This window comes from Opisthocomus hoazin, chromosome 14, assembly GCF_030867145.1.
Source record: "Opisthocomus hoazin isolate bOpiHoa1 chromosome 14, bOpiHoa1.hap1, whole genome shotgun sequence".
NCBI classification, from domain to species: Eukaryota; Metazoa; Chordata; class Aves; order Opisthocomiformes; family Opisthocomidae; genus Opisthocomus; species Opisthocomus hoazin.
This window is the reverse complement of record NC_134427.1, coordinates 13,381,282-13,387,281: the sequence shown is the minus strand read 5'-3', so window position 1 is coordinate 13,387,281 and position 6,000 is coordinate 13,381,282. Positions and strand designations below refer to the sequence as shown.

Here is a 6,000-nt window from a genome sequence, read left to right as displayed (position 1 = left end):
CGTCCTTTAGTATCCAGATTTAGTTTTCCTGAGTATTTACTTACTTTAGTCCACATTATGCTGACTTTATAGACTGACAGGTAGTTGATTACTTATTTCCCAAATGGATTTGCTACAAACTGCTCTAGCCATGTTTGTCTGGAAATGTGAATTTTGCAGACATCACTACCTGCCCTCTTCCCTTCCCCTTTCCCACTCCCTCCCTCCTTCACCCCCTGCCTTCTCCGCATTATGCAGTATCTGAGCAGCTCTTAGACTTTTGATTGCATGCACAGGCAAGCAGCTATCTGCAGTCCTAGGCATCTGTGCTGGGATTTAACATGAAGGGGTGAGTTTTGTGAATACCCCTCACTGAAACGGGGAGGTAGAGAGGTTAATATAAACTGAGTATTCGACCAGGAGTGGGTTTTTTTCACAGGTCTGCAGCTGCCAGTTTTCCTAAAAAGCATCAGGGGCTCTTTAAAAGTCTCTCTAGTGATTATCTGAAAGCAATTTATTCTTGTCTGGGTGGGCATGTTTGAAGGTTGCAGACAGCACAGGGTGTTGCATTCAATAACACATTTAAATAAGTAGAGAGTCTTTGAAAATTTTTTTTAATGAATATGTGGAAAAGATATATTTTTTTTTTTATTTGCAGTAGTATAATCACCAACCCGAACAGCTAGTCTGCTATTGGGTATTTCCTAGTATGCTATTGTTTTGTTGTCAAAAAGCTAAGGTAATATGATCTGTTAACTTGATGACATTTATAAATTATTCTACAGAGAAAGAGTACAAGAAAATAAAATGTCAGTTCTCCAAAATCTACTGATGGTTAAAAAAAAAAAATTCATTCCCAAACATGCCTTTAGGATTTTCCACACATCTAGCTCTGTGTAAATGAATGCACCTGACCTGGTGTATATCTGTAATATGCAGAACATGCACAAAAAAAAATTATATTCCAATATTATTTTGTTGTGTTTTGGAAATACGTCCTTTTTATTATGCATTATTTTTCTTTTTATCTGTCTAACCACTATCACAAAATTTAAATAGCAAGACAAGGTACTCAGGTGGTGTCAATCAGCACAACTCCATTGAGTTTGATTCTGCCAATTTAAACCAGCTGAGGTTATGGCTCTTATTGTATTCTTTAAAAAGTGATAGTGAAACATTTCTTTTCTGTTAGCTTTAAGGGCTGCACCACATTTTATTTTTCTGAAAGTGATTGTAATGGAGCATATGTTACTTAAAACTAATTATATCACCAGTTAGGGTTTCTGAGATGGTGCTATAGGCCATATTGGTACCAGCCTTAAAAAGTGCTTAGGAGACTTCGGAACCTGATTTCCACTTCAAAATTTATGCTAGCACTGAGACATTTCATTTCAGCTGAAATACTGATACTATGTTATTTCAAAAATTTCCTCTGCACTTGTATTAGAATTCTCGCTTAAGACTTTAGCAGGAGTTTTATAAAACAGCTAAAGCACTATATATCCCTGGTGAAACCCAAATTTAGAGGGATATTATGACTCACTAACTTCTAGCTCATGGGAAAACCCAGCATACACTTCTTCCACATACTTTGTCTTTCTCATCTTTTTTTTTTTCCTAAAGAAAGAGTGCAGAATTTGGTGGTTCATTTCTTTTCCTCTCCTGCTTTTTACAGTTCATGTGAGCTCTGGCATTGAACCCAGATATAGCAGTTTTGCCTATATATGGTTAAGGGTATCTAACCAATCAGATGCTGTTATTGCTTTGCTATATAAACCCTGTTTTGCTGACTAATAAAGGAGAACGATCATACCCATATTGGGATTGTATCGTTACTGCCATGATCCGTCTCCCGCGCCAACATTTGGTAGCAGAGGATGGTTAATCCCCCTGTGGCAGAGGATGATTGATTTCCCTGCAGGAATCTCCGAGACTGCGGTGAGCAGCGAGAGGGGGGGCGTGGGAATAATGGCTGGGAGTGGTGCTGCCTGGGTGCAGAGTCGCAGGGCAGACACATACGGCTGCCTCCCAGAGAAAAACGGGCCCGCCGGTGCTGCCTGGGTGAATAGTCGCAGGGCAGACACAATTTAAGGTGGAGACCGGAGCCGCAAGCATGGAAGTGGGGGCTGCGGCAATGTTGCTCGTCGGTATTCTCTCTAAGAGAGGAATAGAGGCAACGGGAAAACAACTCATGAAGTTGATTAGGCCGGGGAGGAAATGGGGTCCACACTGACATGGGAAGAGTCAGCAGTGGTTAAGCTCCTCCAACCCATCCTCTCCGTGAGAGGGTTACAATATGACTCAGCTACCTTGAAGTCTCTGTTGCTGCAGCACAGAGAAAGGACTTAAGCCATTACTTCTGCTTTCACTACATTAACACTCGAGGGAGGGACCTGCTTGGCGACAACTCTGCTGTTTCAGGGTCCTAGCCTCCCTATGCCACCTGTGAAAGCAGGAGGGGGTCTGAGTCGGCAGCCCGTGGAGGCAGGGAAACCTGCGGTCCAGGAAAAGGAGTACGTGCGGTGAGCCCATGTCCCCAAATCCTATACCGCAGTATGTTCCACTTCCTCCACCTACGCCGCCGTCTCCAAGGACTCCAGTGACTCGTTGTACAGATGAGAAGGTTACGGATACTTTGCTGCCGGAGCCACCAGTCCCTAACCCATATAACCCGTTTTCTCTTCCAGCCCCACCTTGCGCTGTGCCGTGGTATGGGGGGTTGGGAATGGGGGGAGGGTCGGGGGTATGGTGGAGAGGGATAGCTAAAGTGGGGTGTGAACTGTAAGCGGGATAACCACAATACCAGTGAGTGCAAAAAATCAGGAAACAGATCAGTTGTTCGACTAGGATGTGTGGCAGAGAATCGTGGACTCTGTGCATGCAGGTTGGCAACAAAGAGGAGCGATAATTAGCCCCTGTTTTTCGAGCTGTTGTTAGCCTGACTGAGAAGTAATGGAGTGCCCGTGGAATCACCGCGTGTTTTTGGTATTTTAACTTGGAAGGTGTCAGGAGAGTTACCTTTTAAGCATACTTCAAGGGGTGATGTGCATGCGAGTCGAGTATTAACAACTTGGCGTTTGGTTTATGAAGCGTTAAAAGATGTGTTAGCAGAGAAAAAAAGTGGCCAGAGTCATTCAGAAAAGTCCTTTTGTTGCAAATGTACCACCTGAAAAAAGCCGTGAGCAGGGGCTGGGTCCAACAGACCCTGAACAGGAATCGGGTCTGCCCCCCCCCGCCTCCGGCTCGCTGGAGGATGGGACAGTCACCGAGAAAAGGAGCGAAGGCTCCATTAAAAGATTTTACAGAGAATTTTGAAAGAACAAGGTCTTGCAGTTTAAAATCCCTGAGGAAATCATTACCTGGAAATCAGTGCATACAACCTTAAATGCTCTAAAACTTGCAGAAACTATCTTAGAAGCAGCTGCTACTCCTCCACCGTTATCTCAAAAGTAAGGACAGAGCAGCAGTCTTTTGAAATTTAACCCTACATACAACGAAATTCCTAATCCAACACGAGAAATGTGGGAGGTAAATCTGCCAGAACCTGACGATCCTTTGAATCCAGAGAAATGGGAAATGGGGAGCAAAAATCCAGCATCCCGAAAGTGTACGACAGGGTCTCTCTACAGCAACTGGCGTACCCGACCTGAGATCAAAACGAGGTGAATTCCAACATAAAACTGCACAGTGCCTCAGACGCTGTACAGCCGCCGCGCCAGCAGTCACCACACCGGACGGGTCAGCGAACCTTACACCTGGTTGGGCACATGGCCCCCCCCCCGGGCAACCAGCGGCACGGCCCGTGCCCCCCTTGCTGAGCCCAGTGCTCCAGCCTGGCCTGGCCTAGCTCAGAAGCAGCGTGGCGAGAACCATCTTCCTGACATTCAAGGACTTGGTTGGAAAAAGTGTATACAATTCAATTACTGCAGTAGAATTCCTTGTGAACAAACAGCTGGACTTTATTATCTTTCCAGGGTTCAGATGGTCTATCTAGATGATGTTATTCACTCTGCTGAAAGGTGAAAATATTGACATTACGGCTGAAGACTTGTCCCCTCTATTTACTTTGTTAAAAGGGACACAGATTTATTATTTTCCTGAAGATCAATGACAAAAGCAAAAACTGTTTTACAAAAAATTTCAGATAAAATTGCAATTGCCTTTACCTCCAGAATTAATGTCAATTTGCCAACAAATTTGCATATGATTTACGAAGTTTTTTGTTTTCCAGCCTTATCCTCTTTTAGGCTGGTGAAGTGCTAATGTGCAGAAGTTGAAGACTCTAGAATGGATCTTTTGGTATCATATAGCCATGAAAACATTAACCACAAAGGTAGTTATGATAGTATTCTTAATAGCACAAAGTCGAAATCGCTGTCAGCACTTAACAGGATGTGATCCTGGTACTATTTACCTGCTGCTGGCTAAAGGTGACTTTGTGGTATTAAACAGGAAATCTGTATCGCTGCAGGCTGCTCTAGCTGATTATTTAAATGACATACGTTATACTCTTCCACAACATAAGCTGTTACATTCCCTCTCTCAAATTCCATTGTGGCCAAAAAAACGATGTGTTCCTGTTCCTATTAAAGGAGCACGAACAGTGTTTCTGGACAGATCAGGGAAAACACATAAAGCTGTAGTTGTGTGGAAACAAACAGATTCATCAGATTGGCAATCATCTATTTTAATCGTTGAAGGATCCACACAAATTGTTGAACTATCAGTGGCCTTGCACGCCTTTGAATTGTTTTCGACTGAACCACTCAATGTTGTTGCAGATTCTGCATATGTTGTGGGTATTGTTCAACGCATCGAAGATGCAATGATAAAAGAAGTCAATAACAAACAACTTTTTTCCTTGCTATTAAATTGACAATGGCAACAGTACTGCCACGCAGTTTTGAGCAAGCCTGATTACCTCACGACTTCTTTCATCAAAATGCCTCTTCCTTGCGTAAACAATTTGCTTTGTCCCGAGGGCAAGCCACAGAAATTGTTCATGCATGCCCTGATTGTCAACGTATTACACCCGTACCATCATATACAGGAGTGAACCCACGTGGTTTACGAGCTAATGAGTTGTGGCAAAGTGGTGTTACACATATATCAACATTTGGTCAACTGTGTTATGTACATGTTAGTGTGGATACTTTCTCAGGATTTCTGGTAGCCACTGCACATACGGGAGAAAAGGAACGTTTCACGGACAATTTCTGTTTTCCTACAGGACTGGAGTATACAACATGTTACAGGTATACCACATTCTTCTACTGCACAAGCCATTGTCGAATGTGTCCACGGGACCCTCAAAGCTATGCTAAAGAAACAAAAAAGGGGGAATCCTGTGGGCAGTGTTACCCCACAGGAACAGTTAGACAAAGCATTATATGTACTTAATTTTTTAAATCGTTCTGATGATCAATTATTTACAACAGCAGCTGACCGTCAATTCAGGATGGTCCCTCCATTTGTGGTTTGACCAAAGGTATAGTATAAAGAATTTGGGGAATCGCAATGGACAGGTCCTGTAGAACTAATAACGTGGGGAAGAGGGTATGCACGTGTTCTTCTTTCAACAGGCCCTCGATGGTTACCAGCAAAATATGTGAAACCATATAATGAGCTGAAAGAACGTAACGCAGAATCCAATGCCAGAGGTGACCACGCTCACTCTCAGGGAGCAACCTCTGACGTGGAAGCAGAAGAGATCCACTCTGGATGATCCTATTACACAGGGAAAACTGAAAAAATTACAGCAAATGCAAGTACTCTGATGACTGCAGTGGGTGCACCACCCACACCAATTAATACATTCCTTGCATATTTGGCAATTATCTCCCACAACAGCTTTTGTATAACGAAGCAATCTTGGAGGACATGGTATACGTGATTTTAGAACTGCATCTGCACAAGAGCAAAGGTCAACTAGCAGACACCGTGAGGAAAAGTAAGAACCTTCACCTGAGGGCTCCCGACAACTGCCCACAGGTGCCAATATGCATGTACAAAAAACATTAA

The 6,000-nt window shown here is 43.3% G+C and overlaps 1 long non-coding RNA gene across 1 annotated transcript in view; it reads left to right on the top strand.

The window, feature by feature from the left end:
• Nucleotides 1-1,792: 1,792 nt before the first annotated feature.
• LOC142363140 (uncharacterized) overlaps nucleotides 1,793-6,000 on the top strand; it is a 46,615-nt gene continuing 42,407 nt past the window's right edge. The window contains exon 1 of the long non-coding RNA XR_012765523.1: nucleotides 1,793-1,917. This is a non-coding gene — a long non-coding RNA (uncharacterized LOC142363140). The remainder of the gene's footprint in view (nucleotides 1,918-6,000) is intronic.